The sequence below is a fragment of the Cherax quadricarinatus genome, chromosome 21 (genome assembly GCF_038502225.1).
Source record: "Cherax quadricarinatus isolate ZL_2023a chromosome 21, ASM3850222v1, whole genome shotgun sequence".
Lineage (NCBI taxonomy): Eukaryota > Metazoa > Arthropoda > Malacostraca > Decapoda > Parastacidae > Cherax > Cherax quadricarinatus.
In genome coordinates this window covers 32,716,948-32,742,954 of record NC_091312.1, presented here as the reverse complement: position 1 = coordinate 32,742,954, position 26,007 = coordinate 32,716,948, and the positions used below count along the sequence as shown (strand labels likewise).

At 49.7% G+C, this 26,007-nt stretch overlaps 1 protein-coding gene across 5 annotated transcripts in view; it reads left to right on the top strand.

Annotated features, from left to right (window-relative positions):
* LOC128689149 (uncharacterized) overlaps positions 1 to 26,007 on the top strand; it is a 300,470-nt gene that overhangs the window by 3,977 nt on the left and 270,486 nt on the right. For 2 of the 5 annotated variants that reach the window (XM_070087361.1, XM_070087362.1), the window contains exon 1: positions 234 to 305. The exons of 1 other annotated variant lie outside the window; for it this stretch is intronic. The gene's annotated coding sequence lies outside the window, so the exon portion shown is untranslated. 2 more of the 5 variants (XM_070087360.1, XM_070087359.1) reach the window with 2 other exon arrangements.

Below are 26,007 nucleotides of genomic sequence, written 5' to 3'. Positions count from 1 at the left end.
TGTCGCCTTTGTTTCCTGTCTTTATTCCCCATTCCTTCCCCCAATAGCACACAGGGGACAAATCTTGGCCCACCACCCAGCCTCACCTCCCTGGCCCACCTCCCTGGCCCACCTCCCTGGCCCACCTCCCTGGCCCACCTCCCTGGCCCACCTCCCTGGGCCCACTTGGCCCACCTCCCTGGGCCCACGCTGCCAAACTGATTCTAACTCAGTTTCAAGAGAAGTAAAAATGTGAGCATTTGTGTGTGTGGCAGCGAGGTGTCAGCACCACAGTACTGCCCTGCTGACACCAGTGGTCTTACAGTGTGTGTATCAGCATGAGGGCTGGGCCCTGTTGACACCAGTGGTCTTACAGTGTGTGTATCAGCATGAGGGCTGGGCCCTGTTGACACCAGTGGTCTTACAGTGTGTGTATCAGCATCTGGGCTGGGCCCTGCTGACACCAGTGGGCTTACAGTGTGTGTATCAGTATCAGGGCTGGGCCCTGCTGACACCAGTGGTCTTACAGTGTGTGTATCAGCATCAGGGCTGGGTCCTGCTGACACCAGTGGTCTTACAGTGTGTGTATCAGTATCAGGGCTGGGCCCTGCTGACACCAGTGTTCTTACAGTGTGTGTATCAGCACCAGGGTTGGGCCCTGCTGACACCAGTGTTCTTACAGTGTGTGTATCAGCACCAGGGTTGGGCCCTACTGACACCAGTGTTCTTACAGTGTGTGTATCAGCACCAGGGTTGGGCCCTGCTGACACCAGTGGTCTTACAGTGTGTGTATCAGCACCAGGGTTGGGCCCTGCTGACACCAGTGGTCTTACAGTGTGTATATCAGCACTAGAGAATTGTCCTGCTGACACCTGTGGTCTTATAGTGAATAATATCAGCACCACTATACTGCCCTGCTGATACTGGTGATCTTATTAGTGTATCAGCACTAGGGCAGTGCTCTGCTGACACAAGTGGTGTTATAATGTGATATGTCAGCACTATAATACCGCGCTACTAACACCAGTGATCTAACAGTGTAAAGTGTCAACACGATAGTACTGCCCTGCTGACACCAGTAGTCCCATAATGTGAGGTGTCAGCACCACAATAGTGCCCTGCTGACACCAGAGGTCTTATAGTGTGAAATGTCAGCAAAACAGTAATGCCCTGCTGACAATAGGGGTCCTAAAGTGTGCAGTGTCAGCATCATAATAATGCCCTGCTGACATTAGTGGTGTTATACTGTGATGTGTCAGGGAAGTAACATTGGTGAAGATATGTTGATATTAGTTGAAAAACTTGGCCACTGTCAGGTGAGCAATTATATTGCTGACACTTGAAGGAATGTACTGTTGACAGCAGTGATCTTACAGTGAGTGTGATTTTGTTGATTGAAAAATAATAATTTCGGTAATTATGGTTGTCAGGACACTGCTGGTTGTCAGGACACTGCTGGTTGTCAGGACACTGCTGGTTGTCAGGACACTGCTGGTTGTCAGGACACTGCTGGTTGTCAGGACACTGCTGGTTGTCAGGACACTGCTGGTTGTCAGGTCACTGCTGGTTGTCAGGACACTGCTGGTTGTCAGGTCACTGCTGGTTGTCAGGACACTACTGGTTGTCAGGACACTGCTGGTTGTCAGGTCACTGCTGGTTGTCAGGACACTACTGGTTGTCAGGACACTGCTGGTTGTCAGGAACTGCTGGTTGTCAGGACACTACTGGTTGTCAGGACACTGCTGGTTGTCAGGACACTGCTGGTTGTCTGAACACTGCTGGTTGTCAGGACACTGCTGGTTGTCAGGACACTGCTGGTTGTCAGGACACTGCTGGTTGTCTGAACACTGCTGGTTGTCAGGACACTGCTGGTTGTCAGGACACTGCTGGTTGCCTGAAGACTGCTGGTTGCCTGAAGACTGCTGGTTGTCAGGACACTGCTGGTTGTCAGGACACTGCTGGTTGTCAGGACACTGCTGGTTGTCAGGACACTGCTGGTTGTCTGAACACTGCTGGTTGTCAGGACACTGCTGGCTGTCAGGACACTGCTGGTTGTCAGGACACTGCTGGTTGTCTGAACACTGCTGGTTGTCAGGACACTGCTGGTTGTCAGGACACTGCCGGTTGTCAGGACACTGCTGGTTGTCAGGACACTGCTGGTTGTCAGGACACTGCTGGTTGTCAGGCCACTGCTGGTTGTCAGGACACTGCTGGTTGTCAGGCCACTGCTGGTTGTCAGGCCACTGCTGGTTGTCAGGACACTGCTGGTTGTCAGGACACTGCTGGTTGTCAGGACACTGCTGGTTGTAAGGACACTGCTGGTTGGCAGGCCACTGCTGGTTGTCAGGACACTGCTGGTTGTCAGGACACTGCTGGTTGTCAGGACACTGCTGGTTGTCAGGACACTGCTGGTTGTCAGGACACTGCTGGTTGTCAGGACACTGCTGGTTGTCAGGCCACTGCTGGTTGTCAGGACACTGCTGGTTGTCAGGACACTGCTGGTTGTCAGGACACTGCTGGTTGTCAGGACACTGCTGGTTGTCTGAACACTGCTGGTTGTCAGGACACTGCTGGTTGTCTGAACACTGCTGGTTGTCAGGACACTGCTGGTTGTCTGAACACTGCTGGTTGTCAGGACACTGCTGGTTGTCAGGACACTGCTGGTTGTCAGGACACTGCTGGTTGTCAGGACACTGCTGGTTGTCAGGCCACTGCTGGTTGTCAGGACACTGTTGGTTGTCAGGACACTGCTGGTTGTCAGGACACTGCTGGTTGTTAGGACACTGCTGGTTGTCTGAACACTGCTGGTTGTCAGGACACTGCTGGTTGTCTGAACACTGCTGGTTGTCAGGACACTGCTGGTTGTCTGAACACTGCTGGTTGTCAGGACACTGCTGGTTGTCAGGACACTGCTGGTTGTCAGGACACTGCTGGTTGTCAGGCCACTGCAGGTTGTCAGGCCACTGCTGGTTGTCAGGACACTGCTGGTTGTCAGGACACTGCTGGTTGTCAGGACACTGCTGGTTGTCAGGACACTGCTGGTTGTCTGAACACTGCTGGTTGTCAGGACACTGCTGGTTGTCTGAACACTGCTGGTTGTCAGGACACTGCTGGTTGTCTGAACACTGCTGGTTGTCAGGACACTGCTGGTTGTCAGGACACTGCTGGTTGTCAGGACACTGCTGGTTGTCTGAACACTGCTGGTTGTCAGGTCACTGCTGGTTGTCTGAACACTGCTGGTTGTCAGGTCACTGCTGGTTGTCTGAACACTGCTGGTTGTCAGGTCACTGCTGGTTGTCTGAACACTGCTGGTTGTCAGGTCACTGCTGGTTGTCAGGACACTGCTGGTTGTCAGGTCACTGCTGGTTGTCAGGACACTGCTGGTTGTCAGGACACTACTGGTTGTCAGGACACTGCTGGTTGTCAGGACACTGCTGGTTGTCAGGACACTGCTGGTTGTCAGGACACTGCTGGTTGTCAGGACACTGCTGGTTGTCAGGACACTACTGGTTGTCAGGACACTGCTGGTTGTCAGGTCACTGCTGGTTGTCAGGACACTGCTGGTTGTCAGGACACTGCTGGTTGTCAGGACACTGTTTGTTGTCAGGACACTGCTGGTTGTCAGTTCACTGCTGGTTGTCAGGACACTACTGGTTGTCAGGACACTGCTGGTTGTCAGGACACTGCTGGTTGTCAGGACACTGCTGGTTGTCAGGACACTGCTGGTTGTCAGGACACTGCTGGTTGTCAGGACACTGCTGGTTGTCAGGACACTGCTGGTTGTCAGGACACTGCTGGTTGTCAGGACACTGCTGGTTGTCAGGCCACTGCTGGTTGTCAGGACACTGCTGGTTGTCAGGACACTGCTGGTTGTCAGGACATTGCTGGTTGTCAGGACACTGCTGGTTGTCAGGACACTGCTGGTTGCAAGGACACTGCTGGCTGTCAGGACACTGCTGGTTGTCAGGCCACTGCAGGTTGTCAGGACACTGCTGGTTGTCAGGACACTGCTGGTTGTCAGGACACTGCTGGTTGTCAGGACACTGCTTGTTGTCAGGACACTGCTGGTTGTCAGGACACTGCTGGTTGTCAGGACACTGCTGGTTGTCAGGACACTGTTGGTTGTCAGGACAGTGCTGGTTCTCAGGACACTGCTGGTTGTCAGGACACTGCTGGTTGTCAGGACACTGCTGGTTGTCAGGACACTGCTGGTTGTCAGGACACTGCTGGTTGTCAGGACACTGCTGGTTGTCAGGACACTGCTGGTTGTCTGAACACTGCTGGTTGTCAGGACACTGCTGGTTGTCTGAACACTGCTGGTTGTCAGGACACTGCTGGTTGTCAGGACACTGTTGGTTGTCAGGACACTGCTGGTTGTCAGGTCACTGCTGGTTGTCTGAACACTGCTGGTTGTCAGGTCACTGCTGGTTGTCTGAACACTGCTGGTTGTCAGGTCACTGCTGGTTGTCAGGACACTGCTGGTTGTCAGGTCACTGCTGGTTGTCAGGACACTGCTGGTTGTCAGGACACTACTGGTTGTCAGGACACTACTGGTTGTCAGGACACTGCTGGTTGTCAGGACACTGCTGGTTGTCAGGACACTGCTGGTTGTCAGGACACTGCTGGTTGTCAGGCCACTGCTGGTTGTCAGGACACTGCTGGTTGTCAGGACACTGCTGGTTGTCAGGACACTGCTGGTTGTCAGGACACTGCTGGTTGTCAGGACACTGCTGGTTGTCAGGACACTACTGGTTGTCAGGACACTGCTGGTTGTCAGGACACTGCTGTTTGTCAGGACACTGCTGGTTGTCAGGACACTGCTGGTTGTCAGGACACTGCTGGTTGTCAGGACACTGCTGGTTGTCAGGACACTGCTGGTTGTCAGGACACTGCTGGTTGTCAGAAACTAATATCCAAAACCTAGAGAATGATGATTTAGCTTTGTCAGTGACTGTACTGTTGACAGTGACTGTACCGTTGTCAGTGACTGTACTGTTGACAGTGACTGTACCGTTGTCAGAGACTGTACTGTTGACAGTGACTGTATCGTTGTCAGTGACTGTACTGTTGACAGTGACTGTACCGTTGTCAGTGTCTGTACTGTTGACAGTGACTGTACCGTTGTCAGTGACTTTACTGTTGACAGTGACTGTACCGTTGTCAGTGACTGTACTGTTGACAGTGACTGTACTGTTGACAGTGACTGTATTGTTAACAGTGGCTGTACCGTTGTCAGTGACTGTACCGTTGTCAGTGACTGTACTGTTGAGAGTGACTGTACTGTTGACAGTGACTGTATTGTTAACAGTGGCTGTAACGTTGTCAGTGACTGTTCCGTTGTCAGTGACTGTACAGTTGACAGTGACTGTACTGTTGACAGTGACTGTATTGTTAACAGTGACTGTACCGTTGTCAGTGACTGTACCATTGTCAGTGTACCGTTGTCAGTGACTGTACCGTTGTCAGTGTACCGTTGTCAGTGACTGCACCGTTGTCAGTGACTGCACCGTTGTCAGTGACTGTACCGTTGTCAGTGACTGTACCGTTGTCAGTGTACCGTTGTCAGTGACTGTACCGTTGTCAGTGTACATTTGTCAGTGACTGCACCGTTGTCAGTGACTGAATTGTTGGCAGTGACTAAAATGTTATCAACAAAATTATTGGTGTAAAGAGAACAGTGAAAAACTGTGTTGTCACTGCAGCTGTGATGGTGACTGCATAGTGACTAATAAAGTTCGTGAAGAACTGATGTAGTGACTGTAGAACTGGTGTAGCCACTGTAGAACTGGTGTAGCCACTGTAGAACTGGTGTAACCTCTGTAGAACTGGTGTAGCCACTGTAGAACTGGTGTAGCCACTGTAGAACTGGTGTAGCCACTGTAGAACTGGTGTAGCCACTGTAGAACTGGTGTAGCCACTGTAGAACTGGTGTAACCTCTGTAGAACTGGTGTAGCCACTGTAGAACTGGTGTAGCCACTGTAGAACTGGTGTAGCCACTGTAGAACTGGTGTAACCTCTGTAGAACTGGTGTAGCCACTGTAGAACTGGTGTAGCCACTGTAGAACTGGTGTAGCCACTGTAGAACTGGTGTAGCCACTGTAGAACTGGTGTAGCCACTGTAGAACTGGTGTAACCTCTGTAGAACTGGTGTAGCCACTGTAGAACTGATGTAGTGACTGTAGAACTGGTGTAGCCACTGTAGAACTGGTGTAGCCACTGTAGAACTGGTGTAACCTCTGTAGAACTGGTGTAGCCACTGTAGAACTGGTGTAGCCACTGTAGAACTGGTGTAGCCACTGTAGAACTGGTGTAGCCACTGTAGAACTGGTGTAGCCACTGTAGAACTGGTGTAGCCACTGTAGAACTGGTGTAGCCACTGTAGAACTGGTGTAGCCACTGTAGAACTGGTGTAGCCACTGTAGAACTGGTGTAGCCACTGTAGAACTGGTGTAACCACTGTAGAACTGGTGTAGCCACTGTAGAACTGGTGTAGCCACTGTAGAACTGGTGTAGCCACTGTAGAACTGGTGTAACCACTGTAGAACTGGTGTAGCCACTGTAGAACTGGTGTAGCCACTGTAGAACTGGTGTAGCCACTGTAGAACTGGTGTAGCCACTGTAGAACTGGTGTAACCACTGTAGAACTGGTGTAACCACTGTAGAACTGGTGTAACCACTGTAGAACTGGTGTAACCACTGTAGAACTGGTGTAACCACTGTAGAACTGGTGTAACCACTGTAGAACTGTGTAACAACTGTAGAAAAGGAGTAACCACTGAAGAACTGGTGTAACCACTGTAGAACCTGTGTAATGACTGTAGAACTGATAGTCACTGCAGAACTGATAGTCACTGCAGAACTGATAGTCACTGCAGAACTGATAGTCACTGTAGAACTGATAGTCACTGTAGAACTGATAGTCACTGTAGAACTGATAGTCACTGCAGAACTGATAGTCACTGTAGAACTGATAGTCACTGCAGAACTGATAGTCACTGCAGAACTGATAGTCACTGTAGAACTGATAGTCACTGCAGAACTGATAGTCACTGCAGAACTGATAGTCCCTGTAGAACTGATAGTCACTGTAGAACTGATAGTCACTGTAGAACTGACATAACCACTGTAGAATTTATAAATGTAATAGTGATAGCCATTGTAGAAATGACATAGTCGCTGTAGATCTGATAGTCACTGTAAAAGTGATAGTCACTGAAGAGCTGATAGTCACAGTTGACCTTGTATAGTCACTGTGACCTTGATAGTCTCAGTAGAACTAAAAGTAACTGTGGAAGTTAGATAGTCATTGTAGAACTTATAGTCACCTTATAACTGACAGTCACTGTAAGACTGATAGTACCTATAGAAGTAAGAAATGTTAATGACAAAGTGAAAAAAATATAGTGCTGTCAAACACATGTGAAGCTGCTGTCAGTTGAGTAGCTATACTGCTGTCAGTTGAGTAGCTATAATGCTGTCAGTTGAGTAGCTATAATGCTGTCAGTTGAGTAGCTATAATGCTGTCAGTTGAGTAGCTATAATGCTGTCAGTTGAGTAGCTATAATGCTGTCAGTTGAGTAGCTATAATGCTGTCAGTTGAGTAGCTATAATGCTGTCAGTTGAGTAGCTATAATGCTGTCAGTTGAGTAGCTATAATGCTGTCAGTTGAATAGCTATAATGCTGTCAGTTGAGTAGCTATAATGCTGTCAGTTGAGTAGCTATAATGCTGTCAGTTGAGTAGCTATAATGCTGTCAGTTGAGTAGCTATAATGCTGTCAGTTGAGTAGCTATAATGCTGTCAGTTGAGTAGCTATAATGCTGTCAGTTGAGTAGCTATAATGCTGTCAGTTGAGTAGCTATAACGCTGTCAGTTGAGTAGTTATACTGCTGTCAGTTGAGTAGCTATAATGCTGTCAGTTGAGTAGCTATACTGCTGTCAGTTGAGTAGCTATAATGCTGTCAGTTGAGTAGCTATAATGCTGTCAGTTGAGTAGCTATAATGCTGTCAGTTGAGTAGCTATAATGCTGTCAGTTGAGTAGCTATAATGCTGTCAGTTGAGTAGCTATAATGCTGTCAATTGAGTAGTTATACTGCTGTCAGTTGAGTAGCTATAATGCTGTCAGTTGAGTAGCTATAATGCTGTCAGTTGAGTAGCTATACTGCTGTCAGTTGAGTAGCTATAATGCTGTCAGTTGAGTAGCTATAATGCTGTCAGTTGAGTAGCTATAATGCTGTCAGTTGAGTAGCTATAACGCTGTCAGTTGAGTAGTTATACTGCTGTCAGTTGAGTAGCTATAATGCTGTCAGTTGAGTAGCTATACTGCTGTCAGTTGAGTAGCTATAATGCTGTCAGTTGAGTAGCTATAATGCTGTCAGTTGAGTAGCTATACTGCTGTCAGTTGAGTAGCTATAATGCTGTCAGTTGAGTAGCTATAATGCTGTCACTTGAGTAGCTATACTGCTGTCAGTTGAGTAGCTATAATGCTGTCAGTTGAGTAGCTATAATGCTGTCAGTTGAGTAGCTATAATGCTGTAAGTTGAGTAGCTATAATGCTGTCAGTTGAGTAGTTATACTGCTGTCAGTTGAGTAGCTATACTGCTGTCAGTTGAGTAGCTATACTTCTGTCAGTTGAGTAGCTATACTGCTGTCAGTTGAGTAGCTATAATGCTGTCAGTTGAGTAGCTATACTGCTGTCAGTTGAGTAGCTATACTGCTGTCAGTTGAGTAGCTATAATGCTGTCAGTTGAGTAGCTATACTGCTGTCAGTTGAGTAGCTATACTTCTGTCAGTTGAGTAGCTATACTGCTGTCAGTTGAGTAGCTATACTGCTGTCAGTTGAGTAGCTATACTGCTGTCAGTTGAGTAGCTATAATGCTGTCAGTTGAGTAGTTATACTGCTGTCAGTTGAGTAGCTATAATGCTGTCAGTTGAGTAGTTATACTGCTGTCAGTTGAGTAGCTATACTGCTGTCAGTTGAGTAGCTATACTGCTGTCAGTTGAGTAGCAATAATGCTGTCAGTTGAGTAGCTATAATGCTGTCAGTTGAGTAGCTATAATGCTGTCAGTTGAGTAGTTATACTGCTGTCACTTGAGTAGCTATACTGCTGTCAGTTGAGTAGCTATAATGCTGTCAGTTGAGTAGCTATAATGCTGTCAGTTGATTAGCTATAATGCTATCAGTTGAGTAGCTATAATGCTGTCAGTTGAGTAGCTATAATGCTGTCAGTTGAGTAGTTATACTGCTGTCACTTGAGTAGCTATACTGCTGTTAGTTGAGTAGCTATAATGCTGTCAGTTGAGTAGCTATAATGCTGTCAGTTGAGTAGCTATAATGCTGTCAGTTGAGTAGCTATACTGCTGTCAGTTGAGTAGCTATACTTCTGTCAGTTGAGTAGCTATACTGCTGTCAGTTGAGTAGCTATACTGCTGTCAGTTGAGTAGCTACAATGCTGTCAGTTGAGTAGATATACTGCTCTCACTTAAGTAACTATTCTGCTGTCAGTTAAGTAACTACACTGCTGTCAGTTAAGTAACTACACTGCTGTCAGTTAAGTAACTACACTGCTGTCAGTTAAGTAACTACACTGCTGTCAGTTAAGTAACTACACTGCTGTCAGTTAAGTAAACACACTGCTGTCAGTTAAGTAACTACACTGCTGTCAGTTAAGTAACTACACTGCTGTCAGTTAAGTAACTACACTGCTGTCAGTTAAGTAACTACACTGCTGTCAGTTAAGTAACTACACTGCTGTCAGTTAAGTAACTACACTGCTGTCAGTTAAGTAACTACACTGCTGTCAGTTAAGTAACTACACTGCTGTCAGTTAAGTAACTACACTGCTGTCAGTTAAGTAACTACACTGCTGTCAGTTAAGTAACTACACTGCAGTCAGTTAAGTAACTATACTGCTATAAGTTAAGTAACTATACTGCTGTCAGTTAAGTAACTACACTGCTGTCAGTTAAGTAATTACACTGCTGTCAGTTGAGTAGCTATACTGCTGTCAGTTGAGTAGCTATACTGCTGTCAGTTGAGTAGCTATAATGCTGTCAGTTGAGTAGTTATACTGCTGTCAGTTGAGTAGCTATAATGCTGTCAGTTGAGTAGTTATACTGCTGTCAGTTGAGTAGCTATACTGCTGTCAGTTGAGTAGCTATACTGCTGTCAGTTGAGTAGCTATAATGCTGTCAGTTGAGTAGCTATAATGCTGTCAGTTGAGTAGCTATAATGCTGTCAGTTGAGTAGTTATACTGCTGTCACTTGAGTAGCTATACTGCTGTCAGTTGAGTAGCTATAATGCTGTCAGTTGAGTAGCTATAATGCTGTCAGTTGATTAGCTATAATGCTATCAGTTGAGTAGCTATAATGCTGTCAGTTGAGTAGCTATAATGCTGTCAGTTGAGTAGTTATACTGCTGTCACTTGAGTAGCTATACTGCTGTCAGTTGAGTAGCTATAATGCTATCAGTTGAGTAGCTATAATGCTGTCAGTTGAGTAGCTATAATGCTGTCAGTTGAGTAGCTATACTGCTGTCAGTTGAGTAGCTATACTTCTGTCAGTTGAGTAGCTATACTGCTGTCAGTTGAGTAGCTATACTGCTGTCAGTTGAGTAGCTACAATGCTGTCAGTTGAGTAGATATACTGCTCTCACTTAAGTAACTATTCTGCTGTCAGTTAAGTAACTACACTGCTGTCAGTTAAGTAACTACACTGCTGTCAGTTAAGTAACTACACTGCTGTCAGTTAAGTAACTACACTGCTGTCAGTTAAGTAACTACACTGCTGTCAGTTAAGTAAACACACTGCTGTCAGTTAAGTAACTACACTGCTGTCAGTTAAGTAACTACACTGCTGTCAGTTAAGTAACTACACTGCTGTCAGTTAAGTAACTACACTGCTGTCAGTTAAGTAACTACACTGCTGTCAGTTAAGTAACTACACTGCTGTCAGTTAAGTAACTACACTGCTGTCAGTTAAGTAACTACACTGCTGTCAGTTAAGTAACTACACTGCTGTCAGTTAAGTAACTACACTGCTGTCAGTTAAGTAACTACACTGCAGTCAGTTAAGTAACTATACTGCTATAAGTTAAGTAACTATACTGCTGTCAGTTAAGTAACTACACTGCTGTCAGTTAAGTAATTACACTGCTGTCAGTTGAGTAGCTATACTGCTGTCAGTTGAGTAACTATAATGCTGTCAGTTGAGTAGCTATAATGCTGTCAGTTGAGTAGCTATACTGCTGTCAGTTGAGTAGCTATAATGCTGTCAGTTGAGTAGCTATAATGCTGTCAGTTGAGTAGTTATACTGCTGTCAGTTGAGTAGCTATACTGCTGTCAGTTGAGTAGCTATACTTCTGTCAGTTGAGTAGCTATACTGCTGTCAGTTGAGTAGCTATAATGCTGTCACTTGAGTAGCTATAATGCTGTCAGTTGAGTAGTTATACTGCTGTCAGTTGAGTAGCTATACTGCTGTCAGTTGAGTAGCTATACTTCTGTCAGTTGAGTAGCTATACTGCTGTCAGTTGAGTAGCTGTACTGCTGTCAGTTGAGTAGCTATACTTCTGTCAGTTGAGTAGCTAAACTGCTGTCAGTTGAGTAGCTATACTTCTGTCAGTTGAGTAGCTATACTGCTGTCAGTTGAGTAGCTATACTGCTGTCAGTTGGGTAGCTATACTTCTGTCAGTTGAGTAGCTATACTGCTGTCAGTTGAGTAGCTATACTTCTGTCAGTTGAGTAGCTATACTGCTGTCAGTTGAGTAGCTATACTGCTGTCAGTTGAGTAGCTATACTGCTGTCAGTTGAGTAGCTATACTGCTGTCAGTTGAGTAGCTATGATGCTGTCAGTAGAGTAGCTATAATGCTGTCAGTTGAGTAGCAATACTGCTGTCAGTTGAGTAGCTATACTGCTGTCAGGTGAGTAGCTATACTGATGCCAGTTGAGTAGCTATACTGCTGTCAGTTGAGTAGCTATACTGCTGTCAGTTGAGTAGCTACAATGCTGTCAGTTCAGTAGCTATACTGCTGTGAGTTGAGTAGATATACTGCTCTCACTTAAGTAACTATACTGCTGTCAGTTAAGTAACTACACTGCTGTCAGTTAAGTAACTACACTGCTGTCAGTTAAGTAACTATACTGCTGTCATTTAAGTAACTACACTGCTGTCAGTTAAGTAACTACACTGCTGTCAGTTAAGTAACTACACTGCTGTCAGTTAAGTAACTATACTGCTGTCAGTTAAGTAACTACACTGCTGTCAGTTAAGTAACTATACTGCTGTCAGTTAAGTAACTACACTGCTGTCAGTTAAGTAACTACACTGCTGTCAGTTAAGTAACTACACTGCTGTCAGTTAAGTAACTACACTGCCGTCAGTTAAGTAACTACACTGCTGTCAGTTAAGTAACTACACTGCAGTCAGTTAAGTAACTACACTGCTGTCAGTTAAGTAACTACACTGCTGTCAGTTAAGTAACAATACTGCTGTCAGTTAAGTAACTACACTGCTGTCAGTTAAGTAACTATACTGCTGTCAGTTAAGTAACTACACTGCTGTCAGTTAAGTAACTACACTGCTGTCAGTTAAGTAACTACACTGCTGTCAGTTAAGTAACTACACTGCAGTCAGTTAAGTAACTACACTGCTGTCAGTTAAGTAACTACACTGCTGTCAGTTAAGTAACTATACTGCTGTCAGTTAAGTAACTACACTGCTGTCAGTTAAGTAACTATACTGCTGTCAGTTAAGTAACTACACTGCTGTCAGTTAAGTAACTACACTGCTGTCAGTTAAGTAACTACACTGCTGTCAGTTAAGTAACTACACTGCTGTCAGTTAAGTAACTACACTGCTGTCAGTTATGTAACTATACTGCTGTCACTTAAGTAACTACACTGCTGTCAGTTAAGTAACTACACTGCTGTCAGTTAAGTAACTACACTGCTGTCAGTTAAGTAACTACACTGCTGTCAGTTAAGTAACTACACTGCTGTCAGTTAAGTAACTACACTGCTGTCAGTTAAGTAACTACACTGCTGTCAGTTAAGTAACTACACTGCAGTCAGTTAAGTAACTACACTGCTGTCAGTTAAGTAACTACACTGCTGACAGTTAAGAAACTACACTGCTGACAGTTAAGTAACTACACTGCTGACAGTTAAGTAACTACACTGCTGACAGTTAAGTAACTACACTGCTGACAGTTAAGTAACTACACTGCTGACAGTTAAGTAACTACACTGCTGACAGTTAAGTAACTACACTGCTGACAGTTAAGTAACTACAGTGCTGTCAGTTAAGTAACTACACTGCTGACAGTTAAGTAACTACACTGCTGTCAGTTAAGTAACTACACTGCTGACAGTTAAGTAACTACACTGCTGACAGTTAAGTAACTACACTGCTGACAGTTAAGTAACTACACTGCTGACAGTTAAGTAACTACACTGCTGACAGTTAAGTAACTACACTGCTGACAGTTAAGTAACTACACTGCTGACAGTTAAGTAACTACACTGCTGTCAGTTAAGTAACTAGTGAGTGTTAACATCAGATAACACGAGCAGCAGTGTTACAGCATCACGATACATCATAACGTTAACTACATCAAAGTCTTCAGTGTTGTCAGCGGTGAATTTCAGTGGCGTCAGCACCGTAGTTGTCGGAGTCAGCAGTGTAGTTGCCAGAGTCCACAGCGTAGTTGTCGGGGTCATCAGCGTAGTTGTCGGGGTCAACAGTGTAGTTGAGAGGGTCAGCAGTGTAGTTGTCGGGGTCATCAGCGTAGTTGTCGGGGTCAACAGTGTAGTTGAGAGGGTCAGCAGCGTAGTTGTCGTGGTCAACAGCTTAGTTATCGGAGACCGCAGTGTAGTTGTCGGGGTCATCAGCGTAGTTGTCGGGGTCAACAGTGCAGTTGAGAGGGTCAGCAGCGTAGTTGTCGGGGTCAACAGCTTAGTTATCGGAGACCGCAGTGTAGTTGTCGGGGTTAGCAGTGTAGCTGTCGGGGTCAGGAGCGTAGTTGTTGGGGTAAGGAGAGTAGTTGTAGGGGTCAGCAGTGTAGTTGTCGGGGTCAGCTGTGTAGTTCTCGGGGTCAGTAGCATAGCTGTCGGGGTCAGCGGTGTAGTTGTCAGGATAAGCAGCGTAGTTGTCGGGGTCAGAAGCGTAGTTATCGGGGTCATCTGTGTAGTTGTCGGGGTCAGAAACGTAGATGCCTGGGTCAGCAGTGTAGTTGTCAGGGTCAGCAGTGTAGTTGTCAGGGTCAGCAGCGTAGTTGTCAGGGTTAGTTGCGTAGTTGTCGGGATCAGCAGCGTAGTTGTAGGGGTCAACAGTGTAGTTGTAGGGGTCAGCGGTGTAGTTGTCGTGGTCAGCAGTGTAGCTGCCGTGGGTCAGCAGCGTCGTTGTCGGGGTTAGCAGCGAAGTTTTCGGGGTCAGCAGTGTAGTTGCCGTGAGTTAGCAGCGTAATTGTCGGGGTTAGCAGCGTAGTTGTCGGGGTCACAAGTGTAGTTGCCAGGATCAGCAGCGTAGTTGTCGGGGTAAGCAGTGTAGTTGTCGGGGTCAGAAGCGTAGTTGTCGGGGTCACAAGTGTAGTTGTCAGGATCAGCAGCGTAGTTGTCGGGGTCAGCAGTGTAGTTGTCGGGGTCAGCAGTGTAGTTGTCGGGGTAAGAAGCGTAGTTGTCGGGATCAGCAGTGTAGTTGCCGTGGGTCAGCAGCGTAGTTGTCAGGGTTAGCAGCGTAGTTCTCGGGGTCAGCAGCGAAATTGTCGGGGTCACAAGTGTAGTTGTCAGGGTCAGCAGCGTAGTTGTCGGGGTCAGCAGTGTACATGTCGGGGTAAGCAACGTAGTTGTCGGGGTCAGCAGCGTAGTTGTCGGAGTCAGCAGTGTAGTTGTCGGGGTCAGCAGCGTAGTTGTCAGGGTCACCAGCGTAGTTCTCGGGGTCAGCAGCGTAGTTGTAGTGGTCAGTAGTGCTATTGACGGGGTCAGCAGTGTAGTTGTTGGTGTCAGCAGCGCCGTTGCCGGGGTCAGCAGTGTAGTTGTCGTGGTCAACATTGTAGTTCTCGGGGTCAGCAGCGTAGTTGTCGGCGTCCGCAGCGTAGTTGTCGCGGTCAGCAGTGTAGTTGTCGGAGTCAGCAGCGTAGTTGTTCGTGTTAGCAGTGTATTTGTCGGGGTCAGCAGCGTAGTTGTCGGGGTTAGCAGCGTAGCTGTCGGTGTCAGCAGCGTAGTCGTCGAGGAAAGCTGCGTAGTTGTCGGGGTCAGCAGTGTAGTTGTCAGCGGCAGCAGCGAAGTCGTAGGGGTCAGCAGTGTAGTTGTCGGGGTCAGCAGTGTAGTTGTCATGATCAGGAGCGTAGTTGTCGGGTTCAGCAGCGTAGTTGTCGGGGTGAGCAGTGTTGTCGTCAGGGTCAGCAGCGTAGTTGCCGAGGTGAGCAGTGTAGCTTTCGGGGTCACCAGTGTAGGTATCGGGGTCAGCAGTGTAGTTGTCGAAGTCAGCAGCTTAGTTGTCGGGGTCAGCAGCGTTGTTGTCGGTATCAGGACCGTAGTTGTCGGGGTCAACAGTGTAGTTGACGGGGTCAGCAATGTACTTGTCGGCGCCAGCACTGTAGTTCTCGTGGTCAGCAGTGTAGTTGTCGTGCTCAGCAGTGTTGTTGTCTGTGTCAGCAGCCTAGTTGTCGTGGCCAGCTGTGTAGTTGTCGGGGTCAGCAGCGTAGCTGTTGGGGTCAGCAGCGTAGTTGTTGGGGTCAGCAGCGTAATTGTCGGGGTCAGCAGCGTACTTGCCGGGGTCAGCAGCGTAGTTGTTTGGGTCAGCAACGTAGTTGTGGTGGTCAGCAGTGTAGCTGCCGGGGTCAGCAGCGTAGTTGTTGGGGTCAGGGTCAGCAGCGTAGCTGTCAGCGTCAGCAGCGCAGTTGCCGGGGTCAGCAGCGTAGTTGGTGGGGTCAGCAGCGTAGTTCTTGGGGACAGCAGTGTAGTTGCCGGGGTCAGCAGCGTGGTTGTTGGGGTCAGCAGCGTAGTTGTTGGAGTAAGCAGCATAGTTGTCGGGGTCAGCAGCGTCGTTGTCGGGGTCAGCAGCGTAGTTGTCGGGGCCAGGGTCAGCTGCGTAGCTGTCAGCGTCAGCAGCGTAGTTGTTGGGGTGAGCACTGTAGTTATCGTGGTCATCAGTGTAGTTGTCGTGGTCAGCACTGCAGTTTTCGAGGTCAGCAGTGTAGTTGTAAAAGTCAGCAGTGTAGTTGTCGCGGTCAGCAGTGTAGTTGTCGGGGTCAGCAGTGTAGTTGTCGTGGTCAGCAGTGTACTTGTCGGGGTCAGCAGTGTAGTTGTCGGGGTCAGCAGTGTAGTTGTCGTAGTCAGCTGTATAGTTGTAGGGGTCAGCGGTGTAGTTGTCAGGGTTAGCAGCGTAGTTGTCGTGGTCAGCAGCTTAGTTGTCGGGGTCAGAAGCGTAGTTGTCGAGGACAGCAGTGTACTTGTCGGGGTCAGCAGTGTAGTTTTCGGGGTCAGCAGTGTAGGTGTCGGGGTCAGCAGCGTAGTTGTCGGGGTCAACAGTGTAGTTGTCGAGGTAAGGAGTGTAGTTGCCGTGGTCAGCAGTGTAGTTGTCGGGGTCAGCAGTGTAGTTGTCTTGGTCAGCAGTGTAGTTATCGGAGTCAGCACTGTAGTTGTCGTTGTCAGCAGTGTAGTTGTCGTGGTCAGCAGTGTAGTTGTCGTGGTCAGCAGTGCAGTTGTCGTGGTCAGCAGTGAAGTTGTGGTCAGCAGTGTACTTGTCGGGGTCAGCAGTGTAGTTGTCGTGGTCAGCAGTGTAGTTGTGGTCAGCAGTGTAGTTGTCGGGTTCAGCAGTGTAGTTGTGGTCAGCAGTGTAGTTGTTGTGGTCAGCAGTGTATTTGTCGGGTTCAGCAGTGTAGTTGTCGGGGTCAGCATTGTAGTTGTCGGGGTCAGCAGCGTAGTTGTCGGAGTAAGCAGTGCAGTTGTCGTGGTCAGCAGTGCAGTTGTCGTAGTCAGCAGTGTAGTTGTCGTGGTCAGCAGTGTAGTTGTCGTAGTCAGCAGTTTTAGTTGTCGGGGTCAGCAGCGTAGTTGTCGTGGTCAGCAGTGTAGTTGTCGGGGTCAGCAGCGTAGTTGTCGGAGTAAGCAGTGCAGTTGTCGTGGTCAGCAGTGCAGTAGTCGTAGTCAGCAGTGTAGTTGTCGGGGTCAGCAGTGTAGTTGTAGGGGTCAGCATTGCAGTTGTCGGGGTCAGCAGCATAGTTGTCGGGGTCAGCAGTGTAGTTGTCGGGGTCAGCAGTGAAGTTGTCTTGGTCAGCAGTGTAGTTGTCGGGGTCAGCAGTGTAGTTGTCGGGGTCAGCATTGTAGTTGTCGGGGTCAGCATGTAGTTGTTGGCGTCAGCAGTGTAGTTGTCGGGGTCAACAGTGTAGTTGTCGTGGTCAGCAGTGTAGTTGTCGGGGTAACAGTGCAGTTGTCGGGGTCAGCAGTGTAGTTGTCGGGGTCAGCAGTGTAGTTCCCGGGGACAGCAGCGTTTTTGTTGGGGTCAGCAGTGTAGTTGTCGGGGTCAGCAGAGTAGTTGCCGGGGTCAGGAGCGTAGTTGTCAGAGTCAGCAACGTAGTTCTCGGGATCAGCTGTGTAGATGTCAGCGAGAGCAGCGTAGTTGTCAGGGTCAGCAGTGTAGTTGTCGGGGTCAGCAGTGTAGTTGTCGTAGTCAGCTGTATAGTTGTCTTGGTCAGCGGTGCAGTTGTCAGGGTTAGCAGCGTAGTTGTCGGAGTAAGCAGTGCAGTTGTCGTGGTCAGCAGTGTAGTTGTCGTAGTCAGCAGTTTTAGTTGTCGGGGTCAGCAGCGTAGTTGTCGTGGTCAGCAGTGTAGTTGTCGGGGTCAGCAGAGTAGTTGTCAGAGTAAGCAGTGCAGTTGTCGTGGTCAGCAGTGCAGTTGTCGTAGTCAGCAGTGTAGTTGTCGGGGTCAGCAGTGTAGTTGTCGGGGTCAGCATTGCAGTTGTCGGGGTCAGCAGCATAGTTGTCGGGGTCAGCAGTGTAGTTGTCGGGGTCAGCAGTGAAGTTGTCTTGGTCAGCAGTTTAGTTGTGGGGGTCAGCAGTGTAGTTGTCGGGGTCAGCATTGTAGTTGCCGGGGGTCAGCAGTGTAGTTGCTGGGGTCAGCAGTGCAGTTGACGGGGTCAACAGTGTAGTTGTCGTGGTCAGCAGGGTGGTTGTCGGGGTCAACAGTGTAGTTGTCGGGGTCAGCAGTGTAGTTGTCGGGGTCAGCAGTGTAGTTCCCGGGGACAGCAACGTAGTTGTTGGGGTCAGCAGCGTAGTTGTCGGGGTCAGCAGAGTAGTTGTCGAGGTCAGGAGCGTAGTTGTCAGAGTCAGCAACGTAGTTCTCGGGATCAGCTGTGTAGATGTCAGGGACAGCAGTGTAGTTGTCAAGGTCAGCAGTGTAGTTGTCGGGGTCAGCAGTGTAGTTGTCGTAGTCGGCTGTATAGTTGTCTTGGTCAGCGGTGTAGTTGTCAGGGTTAGCAGCGTAGTTGTCGTGGTAAGCAGCGTAGTCGTTGGGGTCAGAAGCGTAGTTGTTGGAAACAGCAGTGTACTTGTCGGGATCAACAGTGTAGTTGCCGTGGTCAGCAGTGTAGTTGTCGGGGTCAACAGTGTAGTTGTCTTGGTCAGAAGCGTAGTTGTCGGTGTCAGCAGTGACGTTGTCGGGGCCAGAAGCGTAGTTCTCGGGGTCTGCAGTGTAGTTGTCGTGGCCAGCAGTGTAGTTGTTGGGGTCAACAGTGTAGTTGCCGGGGACAGCAGTGTAATTCTCGGGGTCAGCAGCGTAGTTATCGGGGTAAGCAGCGTAGTTGATGGGGTCAGCAGCGTAGTTGTCGGGGTCAGCAGCGTAGTTGTCGGGGTCAGCAGCGTAGTTGTCAGAGCAGCGTAGTTGTCTTGTCAGCTGTGTAGATGTCAGCGTAAGCAGCGTAGTTGTCAGGGTCAGAAGCGTAGTTGTCGGGGTCAGCAGTGTAGTTGTCGTAGTCAGCTGTATAGTTGTCTTGGTCAGCGGTGTAGTTGTCAGGGTTAGCAGCGTAGTTGTCGTGGTCAGCAGCGTAGTTGTCGGGGTAAGAAGCGTAGTTGTTGGAAACAGCAGTGTACTTCTCGGGGTCAACAGTGTAGTTGCCGTGGTCAGCAGTGTAGCTGTCGGGGTCAACAGTGTAGTTGTCTTGGTCAGAAGCGTAGTTGTCGGTGTCAGCAGTGTAGTTGTCGGGGCCAGAAGCGTAGTTCTCGGGGTCTGCAGTGTAGTTGTCGTGGCCAGCAGTGTAGTTGTTGGGGTCAACAGTGTAGTTGTCGGGGTCAGCAGTGTAATTGTCGGGGTCAGCAGCGTAGTTGTCGGTGTAAGCAGCGTAGTTGATGGGGTCAGCAACGTAGTTGTCGGGGTCAGCAGCGTAGTTGTCGGGGTCAGCAGCGTAGTTGTCAGAGCAGCGTAGTTGTCTTGTCAGCTGTATAGTTGTCTTGGTCAGCGGTGTAGTTGTCAGGGTTAGCAGCGTAGTTGTCGTGGTCAGCAGCGTAGTTGTCGGGGTCAGAAGCGTAGTTGTTGGGAACAGCAGTGTACTTGTCGGGGTCAGCAGTGTAGTTGTCAGGGTAAGCAGTGTAGTTGTCGGGGTCAGAAGCGTAATTGTCGGGGTCAGTAGTGTAATTTTCGGGGTCAGCAGTGTAGTTGTCGAAGTCAGCAGTGTAGTTGTCGGGGTCAACAGTGTAGTTGTCATGGTCAGCAGTATAGTTGTCGTGGTCAGCAGTGTAGTTGTCGGGGTCAGCAGTGTAGTTGTCTTGGTCAGCAGTGTAGTTGTCGGAGTCAGCAGTGTAGTTGTCGTGGTCAGCAGTGTAGTTGTCGTGGTCAGCAGTGTAGTTGTCGTGGTCAGCAGTGTAGTTGTGGTCAGCAGTGTAGTTGTCGGGGTCAGCAGTGTAGTTGTCGTGGTCACCAGTGTAGTTGTGGTCAGCAGTGTAGTTGTCGGGTTCAGCAGTGTACTTGTGGTCAGCAGTGTAGTTGTCTTGATCAGCAGTGTAGTTGTCGTGGTCAGCAGTGTATCTGTCGGGTTCAGCAGTGTAGTTGTCGGGGTCAGCATTGTAGTTGTCGGGGTCAGCAGCATAGTTGTCGGGGTCAGCAGTGTAGTTGTCGGGGTCAGCAGTGAAGTTGTCTTGGTCAGCAGTGTAGTTGTCGGGGTCAGCAGTGTAGTTGTCGGGGTCAGCATTGTAGTTGTCGGGGTCAGCAGTGCAGTTGTTGGGGTCAGCATTTCAGTTGTCGGGGTCAACAGTGTAGTTGTCGTGGTCAGCAGTGTAGTTGTCGGGGTCAACAGTGTAGTTGTCGGGGTCAGCAGTGTAGTTGTCGGGGTCAGCAGTGTAGCTGTCGTAGTCGGCTGTATAGTTGTCTTGGTCAGCGGTGTAGTTGTCAGGGTTAGCAGTGTAGTTGTCGGGGTCAGAAGCGTAGTTGTTGGAAACAGCAGTGTACTTGTCGGGGTCAACAGTGTAGTTGTCGTGGTCAGCAGTGTAGTTGTCGGGGTCAACAGTGTAGTTGTCTTGGCCAGAAGAGTAGTTGTCGGTGTCAGCAGTGTAGTTGTCGGGGTCAGGGTTCAGCAGTGTAGTTGTCGGGGTCAGCGTAGTTGTAGCTTGTCGGGGTCAGCAGTGTAGGTCGGGGTCAAGCAGTGTAGTAAGCGTAGTTGTGTCAGAAGTGTAGTTGTCGTGGCCAGAAGCGTAGTTCTCGGGGACAGCAGTGTAGTTGTCGTGGCCAACAGTGTAGTTGTCGGGGTCAGCAGTGTAGTTGTCGGGGTCAGCAGCGTCGTTGTCGGGGTCAGCAGCGTAGTTGATGGGGTCAGCAGCGTAGTTGTCGGGGTCAGCAGCGTAGTTGTCGGGGTCGGCAGCCTAGTTGTCAAAGCAGCGTAGTTGTCTTGATCAGCTGTGTAGATGTCAGCGTCAGCAGCGTAGTTGTCAGGGTCAGAAGAGTAGTTGTCGGGGTCAGCAGTGTAGTTGTCGTAATCAGCTGTATAGTTGTCTTGGTCAGCGGTGTAGTTGTCAGGGTTAGCAGCAGCGTAGTTGTCGGGGTCAGCAGCATTGTAGTTGTCGGGGTCAGAAGCGTAGTTGTTGGCGAACAGCAGTGTAGTTGTCGGGGTCAACAGTGTAGTTGTCAGTTGGTAAGCAGTGTAGTTGTCGGGGTCAGACAGTGTAGTTGTCGGGGTCAGCAGTGTAGTTGTCGGGGTCAGCAGCGTAGTTGTCAGGGTCAGCAGTGTAGTTTTTGTCAGCAGTGGGGTCAGCAGTGTAGTTGTCGTGGTCAGCAGTATAGTTGTCGTAGTCAGCAGTGTAGTTGTCGTGGTCAGCAGTGTAGTTGTCGGGGTCAGCAGTGTAGTTGTCGTGGTCTGCAGTGTAGTTGTGGTGAGCAGTGTAGTTGTCGGGTTCAGCAGTGTACTTGTGGTCAGCAGTGTAGTTGTCTTGATCAGCAGTGTAGTTGTCGGGGTCAGCAGCGTAGTTGTCGGAGTAAGCAGTGCAGTTGTCGTGGTCAGCAGTGCAGTTGTCGTAGTCAGCAGTGTGGTTGTCGTGGTCAGCAGTATAGTTATTGTAGTCAGCAGTTTAATTGTCGGGGTCAGCAGCGTAGTTGTCGTGGTCAGCAGTGTAGTTGTCGGGGTCAGCAGCGTAGTTGTCGGAGTAAGCAGTGCAGTTGTCGTGGTCAGCAGTGCAGTTGTCGTAGTCAGCAGTGTAGTTGTCGGTGACAGCAGTGTAGTTGTCGGGGTCAGCACTGTAGTTGTCGGGGTCAGAAGTATAGTTGTCGGGGTCAGCAATGTAGTTGTCGGGGTCAGCAGTGTAGTTGTCTTGGTCAGCAGTGTAGTTGTCGGGGTCAGCAGTGTAGTTGTCTTGGTCAGCATTGTAGTTGTCGGGGTCAGCAGTGTAGTTGTTGGGGTCAGCAGTGTAGTTGTCGGGGTCAACAGTGTAGTTGTCGTGGTCAGCAGTGTAGTTGTCGGGGTCAGCAGTGTAGTTGTCGGGGTCAGAAGTGCAGTTCCCGGGGACAGCAGCGTAGTTGTTGGGGTCAGCAGCGTAGTTGTCGGGATCAGCAGAGTAGTTTTCGGGGTCAGGAGCGTAGTTGTCAGAGTTAGCAGCGTAGTTCTCGGGATCAGCTGTGCAGATGTCATTGACAGCAGCGTAGTTGTCAGGGTCAGCAGAGTTGTTGTCAGGGTCAGCAGTGTAGTTGTCGGGGTCAGCATTGTAGTTGTCGGGGTCAACAGTGTAGTTGTCGTGGTCAGCAGTGTTGTTGTCGTGGTCAGCAATGTAATTGTCAGGGTCAGCAGTGTAGTTGTCTTGGTCAGCAGTGTAGTTGTCGGGGCCAGCAGTGTAGTTGTCGTGGTCAGCAGTGTAGTTGTCGGGGTCAGCAGTGTTGTTGTCGGGGTCAGCAGTGTACTTGGCGGCGTCAGCAGTGTAGTTGTCGGGGTCAACAGTGTAGTTGTCGTGGTCAGCAGTGTTGTTGTCGTGGTCAGCAGTGTAGTTGTCGGGGTCAACAGTGTAGTTGTCTTTGTCAGCAGTGTAGTTGTCGGGGTCAGCAGTGTAGTTGTCGTGGTCAGCAGTGTAGTTGTCGGGGTCAGCAGTGTAGTTGTCGGGGTCAGCAGTGTAGTTGTCGGGGTCAGCAGTGTAGTTGTCGGGGTCAGCAGTGTAGTTGTCGGGGTCAGCAGTGTAGTTGTCGGGGTCAGCAGTGTAGTTGTCGGGGTCAGGAGTGTAGTTGTCGGGGTGAGCAGCGTAGTTCTCGGGGTCAGCAGTGTAGTTGTCGGGGTCAGCAGTGTAGTTGTCGGGGTCAGCAGTGTAGTTGTCGGGGTCAGCAGTGTAGTTGTCGTGGTCAGCAGTGTAGTTGTCGTGGTCAGCAGTGTAGTTGTCGGGGTAAGCAGCGTAGTTGTCGGGGTCAGCAGTGTAGTTGTCGGGGTCAGCAGTGTAGTTGTCGGGGTCAGCAGTGTAGTTGTCGGGGTCAGCAGTGTAGTTGTCGGGGTGAGCAGTGTAGTTGTCGGGGTCTGCAGTGTAGTTGTCGGGGTCAGCAGTGTAGTTGTCGGGGTGAGCAGTGTAGTTGTCGGGGTCAGCAGTGTAGTTGTCGGGGTCAGCAGTGTAGTTGTCGTGGTCAGCAGTGTAGTTGTCGGGGTCAGCAGTGTAGTTGTCGGGGTCAGCAGTGTAGGTGTCGTGGTCAGCAGTGTAGTTGTCGTGGTCAGCAGTGTAGTTGTCGGGGTCAGCAGTGTAGTTGTCGGGGTCAGCAGTGTAGTTGTCGTGGTCAGCAGTGTAGTTGTCGGGGTCAGCAGTGTAGTTGTCGGGGTCAGCAGTGTAGTTGTCGGGGTCAGCAGTGTAGTTGTCGGGGTCAGCAGTGTAGTTGTCGGGGTCAGCAGTGTAGTTGTGGTCAGTAGTGTAGTTGTCGTGGTCAGGAGTGTAGTTGTCGGGGTCGGCAGTGTAGTTGTCGGGGTCAGGAGTGTAGTTGTCGGGGTGAGCAGCGTAGTTGTCGGGGTCAGCAGTGTAGTTGTCGGGGTCAGCAGTGTAGTTGTCGGGGTCAGCAGTGTAGTTGTCGGGGTCAGCAGTGTAGTTGTCGGGGTCAGCAGTGTAGTTGTCTTGGTCAGCAGTGTAGTTGTCGTGGTCAGCAGTGTAGTTGTCGGGGTAAGCAGCGTAGTTGTCGGGGTCAGCAGTGTAGTGTTCGGGGTCAGCAGTGTAGTTGTCGGGGTCAGCAGTGTAGTTGTCGGGGTCAGCAGTGTAGTTGTCGGGGTCAGCAGTGTAGTTGTCGGGGTCTGCAGTGTAGTTGTCGGGGTCAGCAGTGCAGTTGTCGGGGTGAGAAGTGTAGTTGTCGGGGTCAGCAGTGTAGTTGTCGGGGTCAGCAGTGTAGTTGTCGTGGTCAGCAGTGTAGTTGTCGGGGTCAGCAGTGTAGTTGTCGGGGTCAGCAGTGTAGGTGTCGTGGTCAGCAGTGTAGTTGTCGTGGTCAGCAGTGTAGTTGTCGGGGTCAGCAGTGTAGTTGTCGGCGTCAGCAGTGTAGTTGTCGTGGTCAGCAGTGTAGTTGTCGGGGTCAGCAGTGTAGTTGTCGGTGTCAACAGTGTAGTTGTCGTGTTCAGCAGTGTAGTTGTCGGGGTCAGCAGTGTAGTTGTCGGTGTCAGCAGTGTAGTTGTCGGGGTCAGCAGTATAGTTGTTGGGGTCAGCAGTGTTGTTATCGTGGTCAGCAGTGTAGTTGTCGGGGTCAGCAGTGTAGTTGTCGGGGTCAGCAGTATAGTTGTCGGGGTCAGCAGTATAGTTGTCGGGGTCAACAGTGTTGTTGTCGTGGTCAGCAGTGTAGTTTTCGGGGTCAGCAGTGTAGTTGTCGGGGTCAGCAGTGTAGTTGTCGGGGTCAGCAGTGTAGTTGTCGGGGTCAGCAGTGTAGTTGTCGGGGTCAGCAGTATAGTTGTCGGGGTCAGCAGTGTAGTTGTCGGGGTCAGCAGTGTAGTTGTCGGGGTCAGCAGTGTAGTTGTCGGGGTCAGCAGTATAGTTGTCGGGGTCAGCAGTGTAGTTGTCGGGGTCAGCAGTGTAGTTGTCTTGGTCAGCAGTGTAGTTGTCGGGGTCAGCAGTGTAGTTGTCTTGGTCAGCATTGTAGTTGTCGGGGTCAGCAGTGTAGTTGTTGGGGTCAGCAGTGTAGTTGTCGGGGTCAACAGTGTAGTTGTCGTGGTCAGCAGTGTAGTTGTCGGGGTCAACAGTGTAGTTGTCGGGGTCAGCAGTGTAGTTGTCGGGGTCAGAAGTGCAGTTCCCGGGGACAGCAGCGTAGTTGTTGGGGTCAGCAGCGTAGTTGTCGGGATCAGCAGAGTAGTTTTCGGGGTCAGGAGCGTAGTTGTCAGAGTCAGCAGCGTAGTTCTCGGGATCAGCTGTGCAGATGTCAGGGACAGCAGCGTAGTTGTCAGGGTCAGCAGAGTTGTTGTCAGGGTCAGCAGTGTAGTTGTCGGGGTCAGCATTGTAGTTGTCGGGGTCAACAGTGTAGTTGTCGTGGTCAGCAGTGTTGTTGTCGTGGTCAGCAGTGTAGTTGTCGGGGTCAGCATTGTAGTTGTCGGGGTCAACAGTGTAGTTGTCGTGGTCAGCAGTGTTGTTGTCGTGGTCAGCAATGTAATTGCCAGGGTCAGCAGTGTAGTTGTCGTGGTCAGCAGTGTAGTTGTCGGGGTCAGCAGTGTAGTTGTCGTGGTCAGCAGTGTAGTTGTCGGGGTCAGCAGTGTAGTTGTCGGGGTCAGCAGTGTAGTTGTCGGGGTCAGCAGTGTAGTTGTCGGGGTCAGCAGTGTAGTTGTCGTGGTCAGCAGTGTAGTTGTCGTGGTCAGCAGTGTAGTTGTCTTTGTCAGCAGTGTAGTTGTCTTTGTCAGCAGTGTAGTTGTCGGGGTCAGCAGTGTAGTTGTCGTGGTCAGCAGTGTAGTTGTCGTGGTCAGCAGTGTAGTTGTCGGGGTCAGCAGTGTAGTTGTCGGGGTCAGCAGTATAGTTGTCGGGGTCAGCAGTATAGTTGTCGGGGTCAGCAGTGTTGTTATCGTGGTCAGCAGTGTAGTTGTCGGGGTCAGCAGTGTAGTTGTCGGGGTCAGCAGTATAGTTGTCGGGGTCAGCAGTATAGTTGTCGGGGTCAACAGTGTTGTTGTCGTGGTCAGCAGTGTAGTTTTCGGGGTCAGCAGTGTAGTTGTCGGGGTCAGCAGTATAGTTGTCGGGGTCAGCAGTGTAGTTGTCGGGGTCAGCAGTATAGTTGTCGGGGTCAGCAGTGTTGTTGTCGGGGTCAGCAGTGTAGTTGTCGGGGTCAGCAGTATAGTTGTCGGGGTCAGCAGTGTAGTTGTCGGGGTCAGCAGTATAGTTGTCGGGGTCAGCACTGTAGTTGTCGGGGTCAGCAGTATAGTTGTCGGGGTCAGCAATGTAGTTGTCGGGGTCAGCAGTGTAGTTGTCTTGGTCAGCAGTGTAGTTGTCGGGGTCAGCAGTGTAGTTGTCTTGGTCAGCATTGTAGTTGTCGGGGTCAGCAGAGGAGTTGTAGGGGTCAGCAGTGTAGTTGTCGGGGTCAGCAGTGTAGTTGTCGTGGTCAGCAGTGTAGTTGTCGGGGTCAGCAGTGTAGTTGTCGG